Consider the following 15621-nt stretch of genomic DNA (forward strand, 5'->3'; position numbering starts at 1 on the left):
CCCCCCCCCCCCCGACCACACACTCTTTCCCCTCTCTCATCTCTTTCTCTCTCACACCTGACCCCTCCCTTGTCCTCATTCCCCACCCTCTCACCGCCCAACTCATCAATGCAAATAAAAAGCCCAAAAACAAAAAAAACTCCCCCACCTCACCAGCCACCCCCTCCCTTCACTCCTAACCGACCAACCTACCCCTTTCCCCTCACTAACCATCACCCCCCTATCTCGCCTCAACCCCTCTCTCATCATGAACCCCCCCTCTCTATCGCGGACCCCACCAGCCCCCTCTCTCTCACCACCCAACCCTCTCCTCCCCATCCCCTTCTCTCCCTCTCCTTCAGGCCCCTCTCTCTCCCTCACCTCACCAACCACCCCCTCCCTTCACTCCTCATCGACCACCCTCTCCCTTCACTCCTAACCGACCAACCTACCCCATTCCCCTCACCGACCATCACCCCCCTCTCTCACCGTCGACCCCCCATCCTCTCCATCGCAAACCCCACCATCCCCTCTCTCTCACCACCCAACCCTCTCCCCTCTCTCCCGCACTCACTCACCGTCGACCCTCCCTCCTCTCCATCATCACGGACCCCAAGATCCCCCCCTTTTTTTTTCTCACCGACTTAAGCTTTAAAGAAAAAAAATCCCCTCTTAGTTTTTTTTCTCCTTTCAAAAAAAAATAAAAATCCCTCCTCTTAATTTTCTTTTTCCTTCTTCTTGTTTTTTTTAAAAGCCTCTCTCTCTCTCTCTCTCTCTCTCTCTCTCTCTCTCTCTCTCTCTCTCTCTCTCTCTCTCTCTCTCTCTCTCACTCACTTGACTCTCTCCAATTTATTTATTTTTTTAACCCCCAAAAAAAAAATCTCCCTCACATCACCACCACCCCCTCCCTTCACTCCTAACCCACCAATCTCACTCCCCACCCCCTCGTCTCCCTCTCTCCCTCTCCCCCACCCCACCCCACCCCACCCCACCGACCACCATCCCTCTCCTCTCTCCTCCTGACCCCACTCCCCCACGTCCCTTACCCACCAGTTTACCCCCTTTTTCACTCACCTGCCCCCTTCCCTCTGGCACCCCACCACCCTCTCTGCTGCCTCACCATCACCCCACCAACGCCCCCCACTTCACATCCCTCACCCCCCCTCTTGCACGGTAGACCTACCCCCCCTTGCTTGCCCTTGTCCGCTAGTGCTCCGACCTATCCCTCTTACCCGTCACCCCCCCCACTTCACCGACACCTCCACCCCCTCTTCCTCACGATCAGCCCCCCCTTTGCCTTCTCTTGTGTGCAACAAACCCCCCCTCACTCATCTGTTCCCTCTCCTTCACAGCCCCCCAACCAATCCCCTAGATGGTGACAACCCCCCTATCTCGTTCACCCCTATGCCACTCAATTTTTGAACCCAAAAAAAAAAGTAAATTTAAAAAAACAAACAAAAAGACAAATCTGTGAGATCCCAGTCTCCACCACGCAACAGATTCGGGGTACTAGCAGCGGAAGTAGCACATCGTGCGTGGGTAGGGGTCTCACACTCGGGGCCTCGCCCACGGATATCCGGACAAGAGACTAATCCGTCGGTTTGTCCAAAATCGAAACCGGAAAAACTCCCTTTACCCGGAAAGCACGGGCGATTCCACCAGATAACTTTGTACTCTAACGTAGTCAAGATCATTACCGATCACGCTGATCCGACTGCACCTATAAAGATACTCAGTCGGATCAAGGAAGAAACTTGTACTTGGATCATTGGGATCAACGCTTTTTTCCCCATCAAGAGGCACAGCCGTTGATTTCTATCCATAGAACAATTACTATCCGGGATTTACTTTATCTATCGTAATAACAGAAATTAAAATCTCGATTTACGGATCCATCAGTCCAGCCTAACCCCATCCGATCCCATGGGTTCGCCAACCGCCCAACCACTGTAGTGATGGGATCCAATTTGGAATTTGGTTAGGTTTTGTCCCGGGTACCAAGGAAAAGAGTTCCAAGGCCCCCTAGCCGGAAGTTCATGCAAACATAAAACTAGTCATACCACTTACACACCCAATATGAAATTGCCTTTTTCTTAGCATCAACTAGCTTTAAAACAATCCTTTAATAAAACCATTATGTCACCGATGACAATCCTCAAAGTCTCTGGTTGAATCCTTATTTCCAGTCATTCTTTCATCGGTGTACTTATGGCATCATTGGCAACCAGAACGCTCACCACACCTGTTCTCTCAGGGGCCTTTTCCATAGTTCCTAGCTCATAGTAACCGGCAATATATTCATATAATAGAATGGAATCTCCGTGGAAGATCAAAAAGATCAACCCACAGATCCATATAAAAGAGCCATGGACTCATCTGTTGAGGACCAGCAAGGTCAATCAACCAGATCCATGCCCGGGTCTCAGAAAACAACTCTTACTCCTTGTTCCAATATCTTCCACGACGCACGTGTGGGTATCTTCGGCGACCCAGAGCCCGAGCACCGTATGGTCAGCACCCTCTAGGATCCTTCGCAGGTGACCTAGCGCTTCACTCATAGGCCGCTTCCTTGGTCCCTCATCCACCGTACCGGAAGCTCACCATTTAAATCGAGCCGAGGCTGGTCAAGACCTCGATCGACCTTGCTACGCGAGACGTCCTCCATTGACTCTCCGTTAGCAGTTGCAACTTTATCAGTTCAGTCTTCATGACCTTAATCCTCAATATGGTCAAAATGCTTCTCCAGCATTCTTGACATAAAACAGTCATCTACAAACAGTCACAAATACAGTTTCTATAACGAACTCTTGTCTTTCCATATTATCCACTCTCGGACCACATTACTTATTCCACATTCCATTCACTCATATAGACTACATTATCTCACATACATCTTCATATAGACTACATTATCTCACATAATGTACTCGTTCTCATCCATTCACTCATATAGACTACATTATCTCACATACATCTTCATATTCATTATTCTCCATACATATCCATGTTCGTACGTCCACATCATACATCCAATTTCACATTCATACATACGCATCTACATGCATACATCCACATCTACATTCATACATCTATACCTTCATTTTCACATCCACACATCCACATTCATATTCATACATCCACATTCACATGCATACATCCATTTTCACATCCTCATTCATACATCCACATTCACATACATATATCCACATCCGTATCTACATCCATACATCCACATCCACCTCTTCATTCACAATCACATCCATACATCCACATCTACATACATACATCCACATCTACATACATACATCCATACATCCACATCTACATACATACATCCATTTTTACATCCTCATTCATACATACACATCCACATACATACATACACATCCGTATCTACATCCATATATCCACATCCACATCAACATTCACATTCATACATATACATCTACATGTATACATCCACATCACATTCATACAACCATATTACATCCATTCTCGTCCTAACACATCCCATATACATCTTAACACATCCTAACTCATCTTAACACATTCTATCACATCTCATACACATCTTATCACATCTTTTTACATCTCATACACCTCTTCTCACATCCTATCACTTTCCATACGCATCTTATCAAATCTTATCACATCTCATACACATCTTATCACATCTTTTTACATCTCATACACCTCTTATCACATCCTATCACTTTCCATACGCATCTTATCAATTCTTATCACATCTCATACACCTCTTATCACATCCTATCACTTTCCATACGCATATTATCAATTCTTATCACATCTCATACACCTCTTATCACATCCTATCACTTTCCATATGCATCTTATCAATTCTTATCACATCTCATACACCTCTTATCACATCTTATCACATTTCATATCTTTTTTTTAAAAAGAGAATTCTTATATTTGATATAAGATTTCTCTACATATTTATTTATACATAAATTCCAATTAAGGAGACTAACACTTTCGAAATTAAAATCAATCTTTTATGCATCTTCTTATGCATAAATTCAATTTGGTAGGAAATTACACTTTTAGAATAAAAGAATTTCTCTTATGCATCTAAGTTAAGCATAAAATCCATTTATGAGGAAAATCACACTTTTAGTATAAAAAGAATATCTTTTATGCATACCTATATGCATGAAATCCAATATGATAAAAGTAACACTCTTACAATAAAATAATCAACTTTTATGCATACCTCTATGCATGAAATTCAATTATGATAAAAGTCACACTTTTATAATAAAATAATCAACTTTTATGCATACCTCTATGCATGAAATCCAATATGATAAAAGTAACACTTTTGATATAAAAATTTTCCTTTATGCATACTTCTATGCATGAAAATTAAAAATGATAAAAGTAACACTTTTGATATAAAAAATTTTCCTTTATGCATACTTCTATGCATGAAAATTAAAAATGATAAAAGTAACACTTTTGATATAAAAATTTTTCCTTTATGCATACTTCTATGCATGAAAATTAAAAATGATAAAAGTAACACTTTTGATATAAAAAATTTTCCTTTATGCATACTTCTATGCATGAAAATTAAAAATGATAAAAGTAACACTTTTGATATAAAAATTTATCCTTTATGCATACTTCTATGCATGAAAATAAAAATGATAAAAATAACACTTTTGATATAAAAATTTATCCTTTATGCATACTTCTATGCATGAAAATAAAAATGATAAAAATAACACTTTTGATATAAAAATTTATCCATTATGCATACTTCTATGTATGAAAATAAAAATGGTAAAAATAACACTTTTGATATAAAAATTTATCCATTATGCATACTTCTATGCATGAAATAAAAATGGTAAAAATAACACTTTTGATATAAAAACTTATCCTTTATGCATGATATTAAAATTCAATTTCTCCATGATTATAATGAAATTCTTTCAATTAATCTAGGATGATAATTCCTAGAATATGGTAAGAAGTCCTCTTTTTATGCTTTGAATGAAATTATTTTATGCATAATTTTTATAAAAATTTTACCATAGCTCCGCTGCTATGACTGATAAATCTCAATTTTTCTAAGGGATAATGCTTATCATTAAGGAAATAATGAAAATGATCTCTAATTGGATTATTAATCCATAATGGATTGAATCATCAATATACATAAACTAAAAGCATAGAAAAAAGCCATTAATTTGGCCTCAAGCATAGCTTAATCTTGGGTTAAGGAAAAGCTTTATGAAAAGCTTGATTTGGATTGAGAATGGGTCATGAGTATGACCATTTCTTGAGTGAGAGAGAGAAATTACATAAAAACCATTAGAATTTAAACATAAATGGAAATTAACTTCAATAGCATTTATTAAATTATGTAACTCTTCACTACTATTCACCAATTAACTTCAATAGCATTTAAAAAACCATACCAATTAAGCTTCTCAAGCTTGAGAGGGGTTGAGAAGAGAGAAACATTGAGAAATTATAGAAAAGATCAATATTCACTAATTAACTTACAAATAGCTTGATTCTTTGTTCACGGTAGAGGCCCCCAACCAATCAATTGGTTAAGTATGTTGATGGAGCCACCAATGGGGATTGAAGAAAGAGGGAAGCTCCAAAAACTAGTGAATTATTAATGAATTCACAGTTCTTGGCTTAGGTGGAGTAGAGTAACGATGCATAAACACTATATCTTTTTCAACAAGGGGGAGGCTTCTATTTATAGGAAAAATTGAGCTCCTAACCAAACAAACTGATTCTAGAATTTTCTAAATCAGTTTGGTCAATATTTGACCATTTTTAGGTCAGTTAAGCTAACTTTTTGGAACTAGACTTAAATGAGGAGAGAGGAGAGATGAAATATCTCAATTTTTATGAGTTTAAAACTCATTCAAGCATGTGAAATATGCACCTCCTTTAAAGAACTCCCTTTCCTTACATATGTGTCATAATGGAATCATTTTAATATTGCTCATAGTTTTTTACTAATAAACCTTGTACATTTTCAACTCTTCATCTTATGTGAAATATGCACCTCCTTTAAAGAACTCCCCTTCCTTACATATGTGTCATAATGGAATCATTTTAATATTGCTCATAGTTTTTTTTACTAATAAATCTTGTACATTTTCAACTCTTCATCTTATGTGAAATATGTACCTCCTTTAAAGAACTCCCCTTCCTTACATATGTGTCATAATGGAATCATTTTAATATTGCTCATAGTTTTTTACTAATAAACCTTGTACATTTTCAACTCTTCATCTTATGTGAGCATTTACTCATTTTTGGGTATCTTCTTTTACAAATTGGATTTATCTCCTTCCTACACATGGATTGATGCTATTGGCCCATAGGAACTTTAATTGGACCATAATCCAAAAATTTCTGAAAATCTAGACCCTTAGGCTAAGGTCCTTTATACCCATTTCCAATTAATTCCAATTGCACATTGGAAAGTTCTTTTTGAATTTCTGTTTCAGGGGAACTTATTTTAATAAGATGAGATAATTTTCTATCCAAAAATATTAAAAATTTGAATATTCTCTCTAGAATATTTTCTCTCTCTAGGTTAAAACAGTTAGAAACAAGTCTTTTATGTTTCTGAAGAGGGATTGATTACAGGGAAAGATGCTGGACATTTTGAGAGGCTGGGGAGGAATCTTACATTCTCTCCCACTTGAAAAACGCGAGATGCCCTCATCTCGCAAACTGGGGTAATTTTGCAAGATGCACAAGTATGAGACTGAGAGAAATTTTTTTAATTAAGATTAACCACCAATTAAAAAAAGTCTCAAGAGAGCAAGATTCAAGATAAGAACAAGATTTAAACTTTATTCATTCTCGGAACTTATACAGTAAAGATAGAAGAACTCTTTACACTTCCATAAGCCCGTCCATCATATGATCACAAAAGCAGCACTCACAAGCTGCACAAGTATAAGGTAACTCATCTATGGGAATAATTCTGTTGGTTATTGCCGCACCTATCTCAGTGGTATGAGGTGATCTAACAAAAGGACCTCTGAGAGGCAAGCCAAAAACGGGGTAAAGGCATATCTTCTCATGAGGAAGAAAACACGCCAGTAAGAAGATCCGCTCAGAAAACCCAAGATGCCTTGATCTCATGACACAGTAGTATCGGGGACCCAAACCCAAAGCTTCAATAACCATGGCCAAGCGGACATTGTTACGAAAGTGCTGCTGACCCCAGGGTGTTACCCTAGTTATGTCTTGATAGGTCCGCCATTTTGTCTGCGCTACAGAAGTTCCCAAGTGAGGGAAAAGTGAGCGCTCATACTGTTCTATAAAATCTTTCTTCACAGACTCCCTTGCATCTTGAAGGTGAGAAATCATCATGGATAAAACTAATTCTTGTTGCCAAGCCATGAAGGAGATTAAGAAAGAAAGAAGATCGATGGAAGTAAGATTACTGTGAACGACAAGTAAAAGTTACGACTTATATAAAGGAAGGAGCTAGCGTAACTTAGAAGCCAACGGTAACTTGCCACTGAAGTACCATCTTTCCATGATTTGGGTTTGGCACATTTTTCTATAGAAGGCATTCAGAACTTTGAGATGAGGAGATAAAAGAAGTTCGTAAGCTAAATCACCTACTTTCTTTGGTCCACAATATCTGGGAGATAACTTCTTATACTTCCCAAGAGATAAAGAACTTCTTTTGGGCCGTACTCGAGACCAAAACCTTGATATCCAAAACATCGATTCTCACTTTTGAACTCATTGTTCTGAATCCTTAAAACAGGTGGGACTCTTGAGAAGTATTCAGGAAAAAGGTTCTTCCTTTTTTAAACAGAATCTTTCTTTTATTTTAGAGAGAGAATAATTATAAGATCAGAAAGGGAGATTCTTACTCCTGTATACCTCTAAGGCTGGGGGAAGAATCTTACATTCTACCCCACTTAAAAGGTGCAAGATGTCCTCATCTCGCAAGTAGAGGACAACTCTTTTGCTTAAGATCCAATTTATTCTGGGGTTCCTTATATTCCGGTCAACCCAACAGAATATGGGGATAAATATCCCTTATATAGAATTCATCATTAAATAACAATTCATTCAGATCATATCATTCATATCTTTAACACGATAATGGTCCATTAGACCGAAAAATTTCCTTCTGAATATTCCTCCACGGAATTTAAGTTAAGCAAGTTCTCAATTTGTCATCCCTTAACTTGATCTACCGTCTCAAGTATTAACAGTAGCAATTTGACAGCACAATCCACTAATCTCATAGTGATTTGCTGAATCATTTTCATCATTTATCATTACAGGGACTCGTCCCAATCATCCACATTGTGGTTTCGCTCAGCTTATTACATTTCAACCCATTTTCAGGGATCATCATTTTTCAATCAGAATCCAAATCAATTCATCAGTTTCCAAACAGAATTAAAAATCATATCAACCACATTCAAAATCATCATCTGGATAGCATTAACGCTTATAATTTCAAGTCTTAGATTTACTCGTATATACTATCGGTAAAGAGCTGCAGTTATACCCTCCGTATATACGGATAGTCATGATACTCGAAACTACAAGGTAAATACCATCATGTCTAGGTCTCAAGCAAGTCAGGGTTCCATACAATTGCGGTACTTCCAATTGAAGACCCAATTACTAATTTACGAATTTCAATTTGAATTAACAATTTGTATGAATTATATCAAACAATTACAACCTTTTTGTGCGTCTTGATAAACTTTTGACATAATTGGCTCCTCAATTGATCTTATTGGAGATCTATGACTTAAGTCTGATAAATAGATTTTTCTTTATCCGATCGTCCGTAAAAAAAAACATTTGTATATTTATATACAAGTTGCAATAATTACATAGAGTGGCTCGGCTCCAAAATTCAAAATCTCCTCAAGAGACGCATAAGACGACGGTACTGGGCCATAGTCATGCCCTGTTACATAAGTTCTCTAACTGCGAAGGGAGTTATAATTTTCTCCTTAGGGATAAATCGACTAAAGAGTCTATAAACTCGACATGAAAGTCTGAAATTTCGAGGTGTCGAATGATATAGAATGACACCACGCACCATTTTCAGCTTTAACAGGATCATAGTCAATGAGAGATTCTGCCACAGCATTGTACGGCGGTTGCAATGGGCGTGGACATATTGCCCTGCAAACCACTTATGTTGTATTCTCTCCGCTGCGGTAGGAAAATATAAATCTGCGAAATGGCGTGCGAGTCTTGCTCGGCTTGTTTGAGTTGAAGCGGAAGAGATGAGATGCTCGAAGGCAAATGCAATCATATCTTGAGACTGGGTGAGGTCGGGAATACCAGATAAATGTGGAACTTCCATCTATAAAAACAATTTCTTTGATTAAAATTTCTTCATTAAAGAAGCTTACGGAATGAAAATAAATTATGAAAATGCTGTTTCTGAATTCTTATTACCAATTTCAGATAAGAATTTAATTATCTTTATTAGCTTTCAAAAGCTGCTCTGATACCAACTGTGAGATCCCAGTCTCCACCACGCAACAGATTTGGGGTACTAGCAGCGGACGTAGCACATCGTGCGCGGGTAGGGGTCTCACAATCGGGGCCTCGCCCACGGATATCCGGACAAGAGACTAATCCTTCGGTTTGTCCAAAATCGAAACCGGAAAAACTCCCTTTACCCGAAAAGCACGGGCGATTCCACCAGATAACTTTGTACTCTAACGTAGTCAAGATCATTACCGATCACGCTGATCCGACTGCACCTATAAAGATACTCGGTCGGATCAAGGAAGAAACTTGCACTTGGATCATTGGGATCAACGCTTTTTTCCCCATCAAGAGGCACAGCCGTTGATTTCTATCCATAGAACAATTACTATCCGGGATTTACTTTATCTATCGTAATAACACAAATTAAAATCTCGATTTACGGATCCATCAGTCCAGCCTAACCCCATCCGATCCCATGGGTTCGCCAACCGCCCAACCACTGTAGTGATGGGATCCAATTTGGAATTTGGTTAGGTTTTGTCCCGGGTACCAAGGAAAAGAGTTCCAAGGCCCCCTAGCTGGAAGTTCATGCAAACATAAAACTAGTCATACCACTTACACACCCAATATGAAATTGCCTTTTTCTTAGCATCAACTAGCTTTAAAACAATCCTTTAATAAAACCATTATGTCACTGATGACAATCCTCAAAAGTCTCTGGTTGAATCCTTATTTCCAGTCATTCTTTCATCGGTGTACTTATGGCATCATTGGCAACCAGAACGCTCACCACACCTGTTCTCTCAGGGGCCTTTTCCATAGTTCCTAGCTCATAGTAGCCGGCAATATATTCATATAATAGAATGGAATCTCCGTGGAAGATCAGTAAGATCAACCCACAGATCCATATAAAAGAGCCATGGACTCATCTGTTGAGGACCAGCAAGGTCAATCAACCAGATCCATGCCCGGGTTTCAGAAAACAACTCTTACTCCTTGTTCCAATATCTTCCACGACGCACGTGTGGGTATCTTCGGCGACCCAGAGCCCGAGCACCGTATGGTCAGCACCCTCTAGGATCCTTCGCAGGTGACCTAGTGCTTCACTCATAGGCCGCTTCCTTGGTCCCTCATCCACCGTACCGGAAGCTCACCATTTAAATCGAGCCGAGGCTGGTCAAGACCTCGATCGACCTTGCTACGCGAGACGTCCTCCATTGACTCTCCGTCAGCAGTTGCAACTTTATCAGTTCAGTCTTCATCACCTTAATCCTCAAGACGGTCAAAATGCTTCTCCAGCATTCTTGACATAAAACAGTCATTTACAAACAGTCACAAATACAGTTTCTATAACGAACTCTTGTCTTTCCATATTATCCACTCTCGGACCACATTACTTATTCCACATTCCATTCAGTGTGTACTCGTTCTCATCCATTCACTCATATAGACTACATTATCTCACATACATCTTCATATTCATTATTCTCCATACATATCCATGTTCGTACGTCCACATCATACATCCAATTTCACATTCATACATACGCATCTACATGCATACATCCACATCTACATTCATACATCCATACCTCCATTTCCACATCCACACATCCACATTCATATTCATACATACACATTCACATGCATACATCCATTTTCACATCCTCATTCATACATCCACATTCACATACATACATCCACATCCGTATCTACATCCATACATCCACATCCACCTCTTCATTCACAATCACATCCATACATCCATATCTACATACATACATCCACATCTACATACATACATCCATTTTTACATCCTCATTCATACATACACATCCACATACATACATACACATCCGTATCTACATCCATATATCCACATCCACATCAACATTCACATTCATACATATACATCTACATGTATACATCCACATCACATTCATACAACCATATTACATCCATTCTCGTCTTAACACATCCCATATACATCTTAACACATCCTAACTCATCTTAACACATTCTATCACATCTCATACACATCTTATCACATCTTTTTACATCTCATACACCTCTTATCACATCCTATCACTTTCCATACGCATCTTATCAAATCTTATCACATCTCATACACATCTTATCACATCTTTTTACATCTCATACACCTCTTATCACATCCTATCACTTTCCATACGCATCTTATCAATTCTTATCACATCTCATACACCTCTTATCACATCCTATCACTTTCCATACACATCTTATCAATTCTTATCACATCTCATACACCTCTTATCACATCCTATCACTTTCCATACGCATCTTATCAATTCTTATCACATCTCACACACCTCTTATCACATCTTATCACATTTCATATCTTTTTTTTAAAAAGAGAATTCTTATATTTGATATAAGATTTCTCTACATATTTATTTATACATAAATTCCATTTAAGGAGACTAACACTTTCAAAATTAAAATCAATCTTTTATGCATCTTCTTATGCATAAATTCAATTTGGTAGGAAATTACACTTTTAGAATAAAAGAATTTCTCTTATGCATCTAAGTTAAGCATAAAATCCATTTATGAGGAAAATCACACTTTTAGTATAAAAAGAATATCTTTTATGCATACCTATATGCATGAAATCCAATATGATAAAAGTAACACTCTTACAATAAAATAATCAACTTTTATGCATACCTCTATGCATGAAATTCAATTATGATAAAAGTCACACTTTTATAATAAAATAATCAACTTTTATGCATACCTCTATGCATGAAATCCAATATGATAAAAGTAACACTTTTGATATAAAAATTTTCCTTTATGCATACTTCTATGCATGAAAATTAAAAATGATAAAAGTAACACTTTTGATATAAAAAATTTTCCTTTATGCATACTTCTATGCATGAAAATTAAAAATGATAAAAGTAACACTTTTGATATAAAAAATTTTCCTTTATGCATACTTCTATGCATGAAAATCAAAAATGATAAAAGTAACACTTTTGATATAAAAAATTTTCCTTTATGCATACTTCTATGCATGAAAATTAAAAATGATAAAAGTAACACTTTTGATATAAAAAATTTTCCTTTATGCATACTTCTATGCATGAAAATTAAAATTGATAAAAGTAACACTTTTGATATAAAAATTTATCCTTTATGCATACTTCTATGCATGAAAATAAAAATGATAAAAATAACACTTTTAATATAAAAATTTATCCTTTATGCATACTTCTATGCATGAAAATAAAAATGATAAAAATAACACTTTTGATATAAAAATTTATCCATTATGCATACTTCTATGCATGAAAATAAAAATGGTAAAAATAACACTTTTGATATAAAAATTTATCCATTATGCATACTTCTATGCATGAAATAAAAATGGTAAAAATAACACTTTTGATATAAAAACTTATCCTTTATGCATGATATTAAAATTCAATTTCTCCATGATTATAATGAAATTCTTTGAATTAATCTAGGATGATAATTCCTAGAATATGGTAGGAAGTCCTCTTTTTATGCTTTGAATGAAATTATTTTATGCATAATTTTTATAAAAATTTTGCCATAGCTCCGCTGCTATGACTGATAAATCTCAATTTTTCTAAGGGATAATGCTTATCATTAAGGAAATAATGAAAATGATCTCTAATTGGATTATTAATCCATAATGGATTGAATCATCAATATACATAAACTAAAAGCATAGAAAAAAGCCATTAATTTGGCCTCAAGCATAGCTTAATCTTGGGTTAAGGAAAAGCTTTATGAAAAGCTTGATTTGGATTGAGAACGGGTCATGAGTATGACCATTTCTTGAGTGAGAGAGAGAAATTACATAAAAATAATTAGAATTTAAACATAAATGGAAATTAACTTCAATAGCATTTATTAAATTATGTAACTCTTCAGTACTATTTACCAATTAACTTCAATAGCATTTAAAAAACCATACCAATTAAGCTTCTCAAGCTTGAGAGGGGTTGAGAAGAGAGAAACATTGAGAAATTATAGAAAAGATCAATATTCACTAATTAACTTACAAATAGCTTGATTCTTTGTTCACGGTAGAGGCCCCCAACCAATCAATTGGTTAAGTATGTTGATGGAGCCACCAATGGGGATTGAAGAAAGAGGGAAGCTCCAAAAACTAGTGAATTATTAATGAATTCACAGTTCTTGGCTTAGGTGGAGTAGAGTAACGATGCATAAACACTATATCGTTTTCAACAAGGGGGAGGCTTCTATTTATAGGAAAAATTGAGCTTTATCAGTCATAGCAGCGGAGCTATGGTAAAATTTTTATAAAAATTATGCATAAAATAATTTCATTCAAAGCATAAAAAGAGGACTTCCTACCATATTCTAGGAATTATCATCCTAGATTAATTTAAAGAATTTCATTATAATCATGGAGAAATTGAATTTTAATATCATGCATAAAGGATAAGTTTTTATATCAAAAGTGTTATTTTTACCATTTTTATTTCATGCATAGAAGTATGCATAATGGATAAATTTTTATATCAAAAGTGTTATTTTTACCATTTTTATTTTCATGCATAGAAGTATGCATAATGGATAAATTTTTATATCAAAAGTGTTATTTTTATCATTTTTATTTTCATGCATAGAAGTATGCATAAAGGATAAATTTTTATATCAAAAGTGTTATTTTTATCATTTTTATTTTCATGCATAGAAGTATGCATAAAGGATAAATTTTTATATTGAAAGTGTTACTTTTATCATTTTTAATTTTCATGCATAGAAGTATGCATAAAGGAAAATTTTTTATATCAAAAGTGTTACTTTTATCATTTTTAATTTTCATGCATAGAAGTATGCATAAAGGAAAATTTTTTATATCAAAAGTGTTACTTTTATCATTTTTAATTTTCATGCATAGAAGTATGCATAAAGGAAAATTTTTTATATCAAAAGTGTTACCTCTTTCATTTTTAATTTTCATGCATAGAAGTATGCATAAAGGAAAATTTTTTATATCAAAAGTGTTACTTTTATCATTTTAATTTTCATGCATAGAAGTATGCATAAAGGAAAATTTTTATATCAAAAGTGTTACTTTTATCATATTGGATTTCATGCATAGAGGTATGCATAAAAGTTGATTATTTTATTATAAAAGTGTGACTTTTATCATAATTGAATTTCATGCATAGAGGTATGCATAAAAGTTGATTATTTTATTGTAAGAGTGTTACTTTTATCATATTGGATTTCATGCATATAGGTATGCATAAAAGATATTCTTTTTATACTAAAAGTGTGATTTTCCTCATAAATGGATTTTATGCTTAACTTAGATGCATAAGAGAAATTCTTTTATTCTAAAAGTGTAATTTCCTACCAAATTGAATTTATGCATAAGAAGATGCATAAAAGATTGATTTTAATTTCGAAAGTGTTAGTCTCCTTAAATGGAATTTATGTATAAATAAATATGTAGAGAAATCTTATATCAAATATAAGAATTCTCTTTTAAAAAAAAAAGATATGAAATGTGATAAGATGTGATAAGAGGTGTATGAGATGTGATAAGAATTGATAAGATGCGTATGGAAAGTGATAGGATGTGATAAGAGGTGTATGAGATGTGATAAGAATTGATAAGATGCGTATGGAAAGTGATAGGATGTGATAAGAGGTGTATGAGATGTGATAAGAATTGATAAGATGCGTATGGAAAGTGATAGGATGTGATAAGAGGTGTATGAGATGTAAAAAGATGTGATAAGATGTGTATGAGATGTGATAAGATTTGATAAGATGCGTATGGAAAGTGATAGGATGTGATAAGAGGTGTATGAGATGTAAAAAGATGTGATAAGATGTGTACGAGATGTGATAGAATGTGTTAAGATGAGTTAGGATGTGTTAAGATGTATATGGGATGTGTTAGGACGAGAATGGATGTAATATGGTTGTATGAATGTGATGTGGATGTATACATATAGATGTATATGTATGAATGTGAATGTTGATGTGGATGTGGATATATGGATGTAGATACGGATGTGTATGTATGTATGTGGATGTGTATGTATGAATGAGGATGTAAAAATGGATGTATGTATGTAGATGTGGACG

This window comes from Cibotium barometz, chromosome 6 (genome assembly GCF_041138505.1).
Source record: "Cibotium barometz isolate CiBa-2024 chromosome 6, ASM4113850v1, whole genome shotgun sequence".
In the NCBI taxonomy this organism is placed as follows: domain Eukaryota; kingdom Viridiplantae; phylum Streptophyta; class Polypodiopsida; order Cyatheales; family Cibotiaceae; genus Cibotium; species Cibotium barometz.